Consider the following 15,199-nt stretch of genomic DNA (forward strand, 5'->3'; position numbering starts at 1 on the left):
TCTTGTCTGTGAGCTACATGTATTGTTGGTAGGGCTTGCAGAGCACTTACACATGCTTATTCCATGGAAGCCCATACGAGTGACTGAAGGTGAAGGAAGAACCAGCAGGTTGCTCCTTCCACTTCATCCCTTGTTGGTCTGGTGGGCTGTGAGGTGCCACACAATGTGGTTGCATCCTCCCCACCACTTTCCCCCTCAAAATGACCGAATCCAAGCATTAAAGACAACGGGGTTCATTTAAACGTTTTACGTGGATGAGAGGATTAAAAGGTGTTGCTCTGCATACTGGGAAGAATTAGTTTGAGTCAGGAGCTGACACTGCCATTTGTGAGCTCTGCTTGGGATCTCCCATTTTAAACATGAGTTTAAAACTCATGAGTGAGGGAGAAATCCAATGCTGACGAACTTCAATGCATATTATCCCTATTTTTCTTTTTTGAAACAATTGTTGTTTTTGCCACATTTTCAACAAGAGCCATGTGATGAACAGAATCGCTTCTTAGAATCTGGCACCTCTGAGTGGTATTACTTACCAGTTGGAAAAGACAGGAGATGTGACAATTTATATAGATTCACATGTTCTCAAAAATTTGCCAGCTGGAGAAGGGATAAATAATAACTCTTGAACATGCTTCAGTTCCACTCATTCGTCCAGAATAACTGAACAGGCCAGACCTCAGAAACTTGTTTGGGGGAAAAAAGTGGGACTAATACTTACTGACTAATATTTCACATTGTGCTCTGTGCCTCAAGTCTTTTATAAAGTCAGGGCACCTTTGCTAAGACTTTTTGCACCGTGTGTGTGATGGGTGAGGGACCACTATAAGACTGAATGGGCAGTTTAGTGTGCTAGTGCTGCAGGCTTCTTTTTCCTTTTCTCTGTTCCTATATTATATTTTCATACAGGTGTGGCTGCTCAGCTTGGTCTGGTGTTGCCTCTGCTTTCAGCACATCATTTCTGCCCTTCATTCCTGCACAGCTCCTCCATCCCTCCCTCCTGCTGGTTTGCTTCTCTTTGACATTTGCCTCTGGCCATGAGACCTTGGGATACAACTCCTGCAGGACCGTGCTGCTTGTGTACAGATAGCAGGGGTGGGGGCTTGCAGACGGTGCTGGAGAGAAATCCCAGACTATTAACAATGCAAGAAATAGTCAACCTGGACTTTGTCTAGCCTCTCTCTCTTCCCTTCCCCCTCTCCCTCCCTCCCCCCCTTCTTTCCTGAGGACTTTGTCTTCTCTCTGGAGCTGTGCTTGGCATTTTGATGCAGGTCCGGTGCGTGAACAAGCAGGCTGGGTCTGGGTCTGCATTTAAGGGGGATTTCTTTAGAGCCATCTGCCATCTCGAAAATTAAAGCAGTGAAAGGTCATTGGGATAAACCGATTTGCTAAACAAAATGGTTAACAACTCATGAATAAAACTTAAAAAAAATAACCCTAAGGGGAGGGACAAACTTTATAACCAGAGAGAAACCCACCCTTGAAAAACCCACAGCCTGCCCTTGCTGAACGCCACCCACCCCTTTCCAGTTTATTTCCAGCCTTTTTGGGGAAGGGGCTGACCCCCCTCCTTTCTGCCCTGCCCTCCTCTCTCTCTCCTGTCCCTGCATCCCCCCCATGCTCCTGTGTGTGCTTTGGGAGAGGAAGACTTGCAATCTGTGGTGAAGATGTGGCCCCGAGCTTCCTAATGACTTTCCAATGGTAATGTCCAGGGGGCTTTGTGCCTCCTCTTAGCAACTCCTGCAGCAACAGCAGTAGCAACTCGGTCACTTTTGTCCCTTCCTTGCTTCAGTGGTGCCGCCTCCTCCTCCTCCCCTTTGCTGAGTTTCTTGCAGGTCACAAGCAGGAGCAGTGAGCCTGCCCCTATGGAAACAAGGGAGAAAACCATACACAGGAACAAAAGTACGCAAAATCCACCTCCTCCCCACCCCCATTTCAGCTCTAAAGAATAATCAGGATTATCGGGAATGCTGTCTGTTGAAATATGGCATGCAAGGCCAGTGCTGCTCATCTGGGTTAACTCTGACAAACAAGCCAGGTACCTGGGTGGGGATGAGGGTGAAGGAAGCTCTTTACCTACCCACTGCCCTGCTTTTATTCCTCTCCCCAGCAATAAATTCTCTGTATTCCCTCACCAGACCTTAAAACAAAAACAGACAGTCAAAGGTTTTGGTATTTGCTTGCAGCTCTACAGAGCCTGCGCTGAGCAAGAGTTCTCAGGGGTCCCTTAATGGAAGAAATACTCACAAAGGTTGCAGTTTGCATGACCTGCTGGAGGCTGCAGGGCTCTTCGAGATGGCTGAAGGGAGCCCCTGAAGGACAAAGCCCTTGTGGAGAGCACTGCAAGGTTGTTCAGAGTAAAGTTCTGCAGCCTTCAAGGGCAAAGGTCTTCCTGCAGCAGGCATGAGGAGACACCCCCTGTGGATGTCAGTGGAGGTTGAACATCAGGCAAGGTCCTATGCATTGAGCAGGCAGTGGGCTCCAGCTGTTTGTCTGCCCTGGTAGAGGATGCAGGCGGTACACCTGAAAGGGCAAAAATGTCGAGGGAGGATGGTGAAGTCTGAATGCTTGGTAAGCAGTTTGGAGAGACCATCTGCATCCCAAACTTGATGGGGACAAAGCTAAATTCCTACTGAGGCCATGGGAAGAGGGTCTGGGAATCTTGGGATCCAGTGAGTACAAATGGGAAGCCCTTTTGGTGTTAGGGGACAAAGGTGGAGGTCTTACGGTGTGCAACTAGGCCTTGATTCCATCAAATTGTGTGGTTATGTCGTGGATAAAAGCTGCTGGATCTGATGCCATGAGCCAGCTGTGTGCTTGCTGCTAGCGGCCCAACAGTTTAAGAAGTAAAATGCTACCATGTCTTAGCCACTAAAGCAAGTCCTCGTGGGCCTATTGTGTAAGCTCTTTCGAAATCTATTATTTTTTTGTTGTTATTTTGGGAAAAGTAAGAGCACGTTAATGTAATTTCCCATTTATTTGTCTGAAGTCCACTGGCATCAGTTGAAAGACATCCATTCAGTGGGTTGTTTTATAATGGCTTTTACTGTGTGCTCTTTTCTGTTTCTTTTCTCTGTTTTATTTAGTTTTAGAATGGTTAAAAAGAACAATATTAGAGGAAAATGGAAGCCCTTGGCTGAAAGGAATTAATTAATATTGTTAAAGCTATTGCTACAGCAGAGTTCAATTATTTGGCTGGTCTTGTGGGTGAAAGCTGCAAACTGCCAGAGCACTGAGGAAGGTTCCCCTGACTGCTCAGTTGGTTTTATTCTCCAACTGGTGAGGGCAGAAAGGCATTTCTCATGCTTATGTTTACTTTTCCAGTGTAAATGAAGTTGGCCTACATTGCTGATACGCACCTCTATCAAACCCATATTTGACTTTATGAATTGTTTATAGAATTCACACTATGAATTTTGCATAAAATAGTTGCAGAAGAATTGTGCATGGACTCCATTTGCTTTTCCAGGAGTAAGGTGGTGGGTACTTAATGTTTAATTGATTAACAAGCAAGATTGTGCGATATATTTCCTTTCTGAAATGAACAGTGTTAAAACAAGATTCTGAAACAATTATGGTCTGAAAAGACCATCAGGAGAAAAATCTCAGGAGGCTGGTGCTATAGGCAGATTTATTAGGATAAAACTTCAAAAACGGGTGATAGAATAAAATGTGCTCTCTCTGGATTAATTATTACTCTTATCATTTCTTATTTTCCCTAACTCTTCCTAGAAAAGAATATATAGCTTCTTACTGCCATTTACAAGTTCAGGTGAATTTTCACTCGTATTTTGGGAAGTAGCTTATGTATTTAATGCTGTTTACTTGCTTGGATCTTCAATGCTCATTAATAAAATTTTAATTTTTGGACTTTGCTTATATTTAGAGCATTAACCCTGAAACATCATTCTTATTCTGGGAGATGACTGTTCCTGACTTGATCTTTTTAGAGTTAGAAAGAATCACAGAGCCCTACAGGGCTGTGGCAAAGCACTCCAGATAAGTGTTTTCCCCCCATGTATTACTTATTTATTAAATCTGGTGGAGCATAAGTAAAAGGGAGAAAAAAGACCAAAGAAATACAGAATACAATGGCCTTCAGATTTTAATGGGAGATATGGCTGGAAGCTATTTCTAAATTATTAAATAAATCGATTTTATTCTTGCAGTCACCCTCCAAGGTGTATTTGTCAGCCTTATTATATTCACCTTCAGTGCTGCTCAGGACCACTTACACAGAAACATGTTTTTCCTGGCCACAGTTCTTCAGCCCTTCTAATTAAACATGAGATTTACATTATAGGTTCAACATTCTTTCCTTTTCTTTCCTATTTTCAGCCTTCACTTTTTTTTTTTTCCTCAGTCAGTTCTCCCTGTGTTTGCTTTGCAGACCCACGTACAACTAACAGTGTGAGGCTAGGCATCAGGCTGACAAACCTGGAGGTAGTCTTGTTCCCATTTAAAATGCAAAACCTGTTGGCTGCAAAAGAGTTTTAAGATAATGCTTACAGCACAGTGCTGCTTTTTCTGTTCACAGCTGATGACAGGGCACAAAGCGTTAAACAGTGTATTTGTGACAGCCGGGCTGTAGATAAAAGGTTATTGCACAAAGAAAAATACTTTTTTTTTTTTTTTTTAAGATTTGATTTATCATTTAAGTGATTCTGTGCTCTCTCATTCTTTCTTTCTGCAGACACACACCACACAAAATCCATTTGCTCAGCTTTTCCCATGAGTAATCCAACCACTGTGGTTTGGAGCAAAAATCTGAAGAGGCAATTGAAAAAATTCCGGTATTGAAAGTTATTATTAAACGGCCATCGATAAACCAAATGTGCTGGCATGCTGCGAGTGGGAGAGGAAAGTAGTAATGTATTTATTTCCCGAAGAACAACTTTACAGTCTCCGGCAATTAAAAATGGATAAAGGCAGCACATTTTACCCCCACCCCATAATTGTCAATAGTGGCTATGCTCCATGCACTGAAGCTTGGAAGGGAATTGGGAGCAATTTTTTGCTGCTCCCTTTATGGAGGAGTGGGAACGTGCTCTGCTGGGGATGGACACATCACAGACATGGCACGGGGGGCAGTTTTTGTGACCATTCCCTCCACTGCTGTCTCGGCTTGAGATTGGGAGAGGTCTGTAGAGAGGTGAGCGTATGGGGCTCAGCAGTGAGGTACTCCACAACACATGCCGAGGGTTGTGCTTTTAAGCCAGATCTCTTCCTATGTACAAAAACATCGCTAGCATTCTACTGCTGGATTTACCACAGCGAAACAGAGCACAATGGTACTTAAAATAGATGACTACCTCTCTAGAAAAATATACGCCCGCTGTGTAGTGTTCTTCCAGCTGACTTTTTGCTCGTTGTTTTTTGCCAAGATATGTAATTTTTATTATTACACATTGTACCCATAAATAATATGCAACTCGAGAAAGAATGAAAACATTCCTCAGCTCAATTAAAAAGCAGGTTATCTCGAGGCTAGAGCCGTTGCCAAGTGCATAATGGCTGTTTCACTTTACTGCCACAATCACTTTATTGCCAGAGTCGGGCTCATTACTTCGGGCTAGCACGCATCTTAAGGCTTCACTCTGAGCAGCGCAGGAGCTGGGTAGCTGCCTCTCAGGAACTGCTCTGGGAGACAGCAAGCCTCTCACACACCTCCCCGCTCCGTCTTTGCTACAGGGGACAGGAATTTACTGTTAACCTATGGGCAGCGGCAGCAAATTACGGCATGCCTCGCTGTGCTGAGCAAGGTGGTATAGGAGCAGAGCCCATTCCCTGCTTCTCTTCATTCCCCACAGCCCCTAGCTCTGCAAGATGACAGATGGACCCCTGCCCACTGGTTTTCATCCTGTTGGATGTGTGTTGTGATGAGCCTGGGCAGGGCACTGTGTGGGAAGCCTCTTTTCTTGCTTTAAGCCACTGTTGAGTTCTCCAACATGGGGCAAATGGGTGGGGTGCTACCATCCAAAATTTATTTACTTATAACAGTGGGCTTAGCAGGTGGATAGCGATTTTCATTCTGAAATCACAAGCACGACATGCAGAAAAAATCAAAGCACCAGCCCTGGTCCGGCCCAGACTAGCACCATGGAACCAGGGGACATACACATGCTCCAGCAGAGGGACACGGTTGTTGCTGGGTGGCAGCTTGGCCCCTACACAGGGTGGTACCACCTTAGCCAATAGCTGTTTTAGCTGTCCCCGTACATCAGTGCTCGTGCCCCCTGGGGAGGTTGCTCTTTTAACTATTTATTGCTTTCTAAATTAGACTGTTGGCATAAGCTGCCAATGACTTTGCTAATTACGTTGCCCCGGGCCAATCTCTTTGACTTACTCCTTACCAAGGCCAATTAGCTGTTGCCAGAGCGGTTTCTGTCACCCGCTGGCCTGCCGCCCCAAATGTGAGTTCAGTGACAGTTGCATAACAAAGTTTGCCTAATGCTTTGTTTTCTGGCTCATACTGAATTAATGTAGTCAGTGAAATCCAGGCAGATGCAGTCTAGGTCTCATCTGGTGATTTTGGGTAGGCAATATTCCATGGCCTCCTTGACAGAGATCTCATCCATTAGATTGAAAGGGATGTCCAGAACCCAACCTGGTTCACATCTATCTCAGGTTCCCTGTGATTTCTCCTAAGAAATACTTTGAGGTTATCTTGAGATCAAACACAAGACAAGCTCCATCTGCCTTGTGCATGAGTGTATGGGGATGTAACCACTTGTCTACGACATGAGGTCATCACACGCACCTCTCTTAGTGATTCCAACAGAGAAGCTGCTGGTTGTCTTAACTTCATGTAAGTCTGGAGAAGGGTAAGGAGGTACATGAAAATTCCTCTAGCATGGAGCAGGAGCAGCAAAATGTTTGTTTTCACCCTCTTCTTGCAGCCCCTTAATAATACCGTGTCCCTGCTCAGAGGTGAAATGGCTAGTGATGTTGGGGGTGAACACGTTCATCGGTCTTGCTTTTCAGTGGGGCTCTCCACTAGAAATTTAGAGCAGCTGAATGGGGCTGTTGCAGAGACAAGCTAGCCTTGTGTAACTCAAACTCAGTGAAGAGACTCTGCAGGCTGGTTGGTAGGCTGAATAGTGCTGTTTTTTAACCTTGTTCTGTTTTTAAGCTTATTTAAATTACACTGATGCAAAGGCCTTTGTGGGCCAATTAGTCAAACATTGCTGTTGATTTTAATCATGGAAATTATACAAGGCTGAAGCTCTTCTCCTTTGGTTTTCTCATCTGCGCTCTGCTGTGGAGTGTGATTGCACTGCTTATGTTTATGATATCAGTGCCAGAGCCAGATATAAGCTAGCCCATCTGGGTACTGCTAGCAGAACAGAAACAGCAGTACAAGCTTTGCCCACAGTTTACATGGCCCTCCCTGTAATGCTGCAGACCAGGGATTTGCTTGCATTATTTTTTACCAGCCAACTGAGGAGAGAAAGGAGGCATGGTCAAGACTGGGGCAGGGGGCAGCTGGCAAGGATCCCCCTTTCAGCCAGAATATAGGGAAAAGGATAAAGGTAGGATTAAGGAAGAGAGTTGATGTAGGGCAACATGGCTTTTGCCTGAGAGGGTAGAAATGGCCAGCTGAAGATAGTTTATTGAGGCTTTTCAAGTGTTTGTGATCTAGGTATGATTTCAACAGCTGGTTTGAAAAAAGTAGCCCAAATAGCCCCATAGCTCTCATACCTTTGGACTTCAGAGTACTCTGTGGACTACTATGCCTATTAGCAGACAATTAGATGCAAGTATATATGGGCTAGTCTCACCAGATCTTTCATAATTGGAGCAAGAAAGTGGCTACCGGGGATATATAAATTCCACTCTTTTCACTGCAGTGCTGGTAACCTCTGGAGGTTCACTTCACCTTATTGCTTCACGCAGTTGTTTGTGTAGGCACCGTTAAAGTCTTTGCACGTTCCTTTGAAAGTAATTTACAGTGAGCACTATAGTGTTTGCTAAATATTCCTGGTGCTAAATTCTTTACAGGGAATCATTTGAACAAGATGATATCCTTATCTACTTTCAAAGGCAAAACTGGAGAGGTTTTAATGATAGCCGGTGTCTACTCATTTTATGCATTTTGGCTGAGCTTTTCAAAGCATGTAGGTAATGAGGACATCCAATTCCCATTAATTTTAGAGGCACCTTAAAAGGCTTTATAAATCTCAGCCTTTATGCTCTAGCCAAGAAGAAGGAAAGATTGATTTCCATACTGAGAAAATTTTTAGCAAAGTACTGATAACGTACTATAATAATTTCCATGATAGCTCACAGAAAAATTAACCTCATTATCTGCACCATGTATGAATTTCTCTTCTTAGTGGCTTACCTTGCATATCAAGGTAGTTGAAAGTTATGATTGATAGTGTGGTCAGTGCTACATTAAGACTGAGACTGCTAAGTACTTATCTTCAGCTATTCACCTGATCTCATGAAGTTGCTTAGATTGCTTTTATACAGTAATGTCACTTGGGTTGGACTGAAATTTGTCTAGGGAAGAGTTGCCCGTTTTCAGAACTTTCAAACACCTTTTGTAGGGGCTGGAGGCTTTTGGCACTTTTTTTTTTTTTTTTTTTGTGTGTGTATGTGTGTTCAGATGAATTTAGCTTTATGTATGACCATCCTTTTTTATTGTATCTTCTTATTTCCCTACACTTTTCTATGTTCTCCTTTTGATTGACTGGAGCTTGTGCTTTCTTCCCTAAGCCTGTGATCCTTAAGCAGATTGGAAACTTTATAAATTTCTGCAAACTACAAGCTCATATAAAAGCTAATATATTTCAACCCATGGATTGCTCACAAATTGTTTTCCAACAGGTTTTAGGTAACTGGGCTTTAGGTTTACTTTATGTTTATAATTTTGCATTCTGGCTGTTTTGGTCGTACATTAAGGGTAGGATGCTGTCTCTGCTGAAGTCAGTGATGTGAGCCTGATTATGTGGAAGACAGAGACGATGCTTTGAGTTCACATGCATGTGCTTGTGCATAATGCACAAATTTATTCTTAATTCAGAAATGACATACTGTAAATTGCAATTGATATACATACTTATATCTGGAGGTACATGTAGATACAAATATCTATCAATTCAGCACTTAACACTGCTGCATCTCAGTACTCCCAACTTAACCCCTGCAGGACTCTTAGTACTCGTTACCTCGTATGCCCAGTCTCATGTGGCTACCACTTGGACTGAATGACAGTTTTTGCATGCATTGTATAATTTGGTGGGTGGGGGACTTAAACATACAGCGGTTAACATGCAAGGGCTACATCTAAGTAGTGGGACCCTGATAGTCCCACCTGGCTTCTGGGTCTGGGTCTGGTCCTTCTGCTGAGGTAGGCTAGAGGGTGAGTTTGGGGCAGACCCTACTGCATCTCAGTTTCCGTGTGATGGCAGTCTCCCCCTGCCTCCTACACCTGCCTCTTCATTGACCAGAAGCTTTCTGATCAGCTTATCTGGGCCTTGATATAGAAATGTCTACTGTGGCTGATACATATGTTGTTGTATAACACCTATACCACACAGTTGGATGGGATTCTGCTGAAGCATGTTTGGTACCACAAGTGAGTGCGGAGTGTCTGAGCTCCTGTTATTGTTAGATGTAGGCAGAATAAGTCTTCACACTCCACTAACTAGACTGTGATAGGAGATATTATCAGATGATAATGGATTGTTGTCCAAGTAGAGATTGCTGATGAGTAGTCTTCCTCAGGAGTAGGTATTGGGACTGGCGTTGTTTAACACCTTTATATGTGACATGGTTGGTGGGATTGAGTGCACCCTCAGCACGTTTGCCAATGACAACAAGCTCTGTGCTGTGGTTGACACATTGGAGGGAAAGGATGCCATCCAGAGGGACATGGGCAGGCTTGAGACATGGAACTGTGTGAACCTCATGAAGTTCAACAAGATGAAGTGCAAGGTGCTGCATCTGGATCAGGGCAATCCCAAGCACAAATACAGGCTGAGCAGAGAATGGATTGAGAGCAGCCCTGAGGAAAATGACCTGAGGATGCTGGTTGATGAGAAGCACATCATGAGCTGGCAATGTGTGCTTGCATCCCAGAAACCAACTGTATCCTGGGCTGAATCAAAAGCAGCATGGCCAGCAGGGTGAGGGAGGAGATTCTTCCCCTCTACTCTTGTGAGACCTCACCTGGAATCCTGCTCTGAGATCCCAGGCACAAGAAGAACATGGACCTATTAGAACATGTCCGGAGGAGGGCCATGAGGATGATCAGAGGGCTGGAGCACCTCTCCTACAAAGACAGGCTGAGGGAATATGGGTTGTTCAGCCTGGAGAAGAGAAAGCTTCTGGGAGACCTTACAGCGGCCTTCCAGTGCCTAAAAGGGGCCTACAGGAAAGCTGCAGAAGGACTCTTTGTCAGGGAGTGTAGGGATAGGACAAGGCGGAATGGTTTTAAACTAAAAGAAGGTAGGTTTAGATTAGATATAAGGAGGAAATTCTTCACTCAGAGGGAGGTGAGGCACTGGATCAGGTTGCCCAGGGAAGCTTTGGATGCCCCATTCCTGGAGGTGTTCAAGGCCAGGCTGGATGGGGCTTTGGGTAACTTGGTATGGTGGGAGGTGTCCCTGCCCACGGCAGGGAGGATGGAACGAGGTGATCTTTAAGGGTTCTTCCAATCCAAACCCTTCAATGATTTTATGATTCTCTGATCCTCTGATGAGGGGAACCATAACATGTAGCCATGACACATATACTTCATGACTATGTCACAGACACCTCACGACAGGTAAAACTAAATCCACCCTAAAGACTATATGGTGTTCATAGCTTCATAAATGTATTTAATGACTACTCTTACAGTTCAGGAGGCAATGCATATAAACTCAATAGCTTTAGGTGGGTTTACTGGGAAATGTGGTATTGTACTGTGAGCAAACACGCACCCAAAGCAGAGCCATGTATCTGGCTCCTTCTGTGGAATTTTGCATGGGAATGAAAAAAGTGAATTATGTGGCTTAAACCAGTCTCTTATTATATGGCTTGCTGAAAAATGTATTGGTTTCGTACAAGCAAAGCTATTCCCATGAATGCACAACACTAAATTCATCCTTGTAATATGCCCAGTGAGTCAGTGAGTTACACTTGGGTTGAGTTTGGTCCAGAATTTTTATAGGTATCAGAATTATATAAAGCCATAATTATTAAATGCTTCCTATTTATTTATTTATTTATTTTTTCTCCAGAGCTGCAATATGTAATTGTCATGTAGGTTGCTATGGTTTATGCCTTTAGTTACATTGCCAAGGTACTTAATGTTTAATAAAATCCTTTCATAACCCCTTGTCATTAATACATAACTTGAAAAAGAGCTAGGACAACAGTCGTGGAATCAAAATTGAGCAGTAAGCTGGGCACTTGTACTTTCCCTCATTATCTACCTTTTAGAGTAGGCTAGAGCTAAAACAAACAGACTTCCTGGAAAGTATTATTAAGACATATGAGACCAGTGCTACTGGAGGAGCCCTATGAAACAATTATATTTGTGGTAATTTTGTTGATAGTGTTTGTTGTTTTTTTTTCTCTCTGAAAAACGTGAAGACAGTTTCTTGATATAATGAAATGTTCATTGAAGTGTTTTTTCTTTTTATAAAGTTACTCCATATGCTTAATAAAGTGCCATTATTGAGCAATTATGGCATTTTGTTCATTATGCATTGCACCTTGTCACATCCAATGAAGGAAACAGCAAACTCTTTCTCTGTCCTTGAAAACCAAAAATGTAAATAGTGGCATTACTCCCGAGGGAAGAGCTGTGTTAATTGTGGAGCACTGCGTTAGAAATCCTGGATATTGTATGTCCTCATTGTTTAGTTTGAACGGGGTGGTTACTGTGGGATTTAAACCATATGTCGCTTGAATTCCAAAATTGGTCTTTTCAGTCAGCTGCGCTCTATCATTCGGTATTGATCACAGATAATATGCTTTGCAAATTAGGGGTGGTTACAGTCCCTTTGTCCGTAATAGATGTTGTCATTCATGTAGAATAGCCTGAAAGTGAAGAACATTTTAAACGGGGTTAAAGCTTCTATAGTCATCATTAATGAATTTTCTAATGCTGCCTGGATTCCATAATCATGTGAAGATCAATAGCTATTACAGTATAATGTAAACAAACAGAGAATCCATTAGAAAGGGAGGGGTTGTGCTGAAACATTTTACTTCTTGCCTACAACGGCACATTAGTTATTATCAAGGCAAAACTGAATAATCAAGTGTATGAAATATAGTCTGAATGAGACGGTGATTAGCGAAAGTGAGGCTAATGCTGAAAGAAGACAGGTTTAGTACATTCTATAAGTGAAATGAATTTGAACAAATTCAGCTGCAATAACAGGCTCCCATTTAGGTACTGCTGTAATACACAGGAATACTTATGAGCTGGATATTTGAAAACACTGAAATAAGAGGATGGTTTTGTCATCTCACACCAACACTTACACTGTGACAGCACATAGACACTCCACCGGGGTGGGACCTGCACTGACACAGGCACAGGAGAAATACAGAGGAAACATCCCTGAAGGGCAATGGCCCAGAATATAAGATGTAAGAATAAGAAACAAACAATGAAAGGCTGAGACGAAGAGGGGCTAATGCTGAGCTGCTCTCAGCATATTTTAGCATAGCCTGGCTAGCTGTGAATCTCTCATCCAACTGGTAACAGCTGCCTCCTTTTAAGTCTGTCGCTGAATCGTGGCATTGTAAGCTCTAGCTGTTGAGGAATGACTGAATGTTGAACCCATGCAACAAAATCCACTATGCTGGACCCTGATAAAGTGCATTCTTTTGTACAGTCTGTGACATCGGGTTGTATACGCAATTTCTTTAATGCTTCATCTAGTTTGACTGTGATGACAAATTTGGGGGTATCTATTGTCCCTATTTGTTTTATATTTCTTATTATTGTTGTGTGTCATTTAGCGCAGCTCTCCTTAGCATATGATAGGACATGGGAACTTTACAGTGCAGAGGTCCACTGGTGCCCCTGTACAGAACAGCACTTGTACAGGGCTGTGACAATAAATTTGCATGGGGAGAGTATAACTGCCTGAGACTGAAATATGTTTCACACTACCTGCCAGACTTCAGTGGGGAAAGTCATCTGGAATATCTACCATGCTGATATTCCAACTGCTCCATCCCAGGTGTTTGCTAGCAGTCACTGTTGAATATCACTGTCTAAAGAACACACTTCACTAGAAAAAAAATATTTTTATATGGTTTGGTGAAAGACCATCTGCTTTTACATCTTCCCAGTGCAACAGGAAAGCTATACTATACTACACATTTCCATATCTGTTGTAACTATGTTACAAGAGAATTGAAAAGTGTTTGAGCACAGGGTCCAACACAGTCCAGTTATTGCTTCATGGTTGGTTGAATTTTAATGGAGATTGTGGTTTAACACCAGAGAATCCACATGGGAAAGAAGCCTTGACTGTGGTACATTTCTTCAGGTATTCGTTGCAGTGCAGACTCCAATGTGAATTTGTGATTTGGACATTCATAAACTCATACATTCATAAACGCGTTCTGGTTCCTGTAGTCAGGGAGCAGACCTCACTCAGCAGTCTTTCCTTCTGTGGTATCAATGTCTCTACCAAGCTACCTAGTTTCATGAAATTTCCAGGAATTTAGAGATCGCTGTTTCTCTGTGTTATTTGAAACAGCTTGGAGAGAGGCTGTAAGGGACTAACTGAGCAAATGGATCTCCAAAAGTACTTGGGGAAGAGAGGGAGCATGAGACTTGAATCTTGAGAACATTTCCACTCCACAACGCACCACAATTTAAATATTACACAATATATCTGTAGTTTAGAATATGAAGATGCATTACCCAGAAAAACAAAGGCTAGATACTTCAGGCTTCCTTTTCTCTTAAATTTGTCCCCACTTGGGTTTCTCATTGTGCTCTACCAAGGAGGAGTGCTCAGTCCAGACCAGCAGATGATACTACAGCCACTGGGGCTATGTTCAGATTTGGATGGGGTGGTGTGGTGCAAGGCATGAGAGTCGAGAGCTACCACCCTTTCTCCCAGCAGTGAAACTGCATGCCTAATGAAAAAAGTAGAAAAATTAAAAAAAAGAAAAAAGAAAAAGCAAGGGGAATGAATTCAGGCAAAGCATTGGCATGATATTGTCATGAGGACTACAGGAGAGCTTTCAAAGGCACATGAAGCTGCCTGAAACAGAAGACAAGCTTTAAAGAAAGTATTTAGATATCTCAGTATGGCTTAGGTGTATTTGAAGCAGGTAAGCCTAGAGAAACATCAAAACCATCCTTCATATCCAAATGACTTAGTGTCTAAGAAGCCACAGGACATGGATTTTACCCAGGAAGTTTCTGGGGTAACTTGAATCTGTGCTGATGCACACAATCAAGACAATTTTTCATTTCAGTTGTGCTGAGCCTCCGTCTGGCCAGGTACTTCTCATTTACCAGTACCTACATACCTGGAGGGGCCTAGGAACGTTTACTGGGGAGGCATCTTTGTCATTTCTGTGGAGCTGAGATCCCCTGTGCTGCACTAGGCGTTTTGCTGCATTCACTTCTGCAGCAAGGCACGGAAGAGCATTTGGCTTAATCTTTTCTGAGCTGACAGTTTGCTATTTGTGGCATTTTCTCGGATTACATACTCTGTGTAGCTGACAGGAACTTGTGATTTTCAGCAAGAGGAACGCAAGGAAATGACACACATCCCTGACAGTCTGATAACGTGTCCAGAGTGGCCTATTCCCAGATCCCTGAAACATGGAGCCTGGAGAGGCTGCCTCTGCTGGTGCCACCACCCGGGCACAATTGTGCCTGGACTTGCTATCCCAGCTTCCTAAAATACTACTTCATTTTTGTCCGAGTGCAGATTTGCAGGACTGAACCCAAAGAGCTGATCTTATTTCAAGCCTGAATTTTCTTTTTTCTGTGGATCAGAAATAGCACTGCTGAAATTGCCCGGGTCTAAAATTCAGCAGAGAGGAAAAAAAAAAAAAAAGCCCCGTGTGTTGTGTTATTTTCTGCTATTTTTGATTCCTGAGATTTTTTCTGGAGCCTTCAAATTTTGTGCAACTATCGTGTCTCTTGGAAAATTGTCCTGTCAGTCTAAATTGTCTTGCATTTGCTGTAAGCTCCCGAGGCTAATTGCTGCGTAGTGGCACA

Source organism: Anas acuta, chromosome 1 (genome assembly GCF_963932015.1).
Source record: "Anas acuta chromosome 1, bAnaAcu1.1, whole genome shotgun sequence".
NCBI classification, from domain to species: domain Eukaryota; kingdom Metazoa; phylum Chordata; class Aves; order Anseriformes; family Anatidae; genus Anas; species Anas acuta.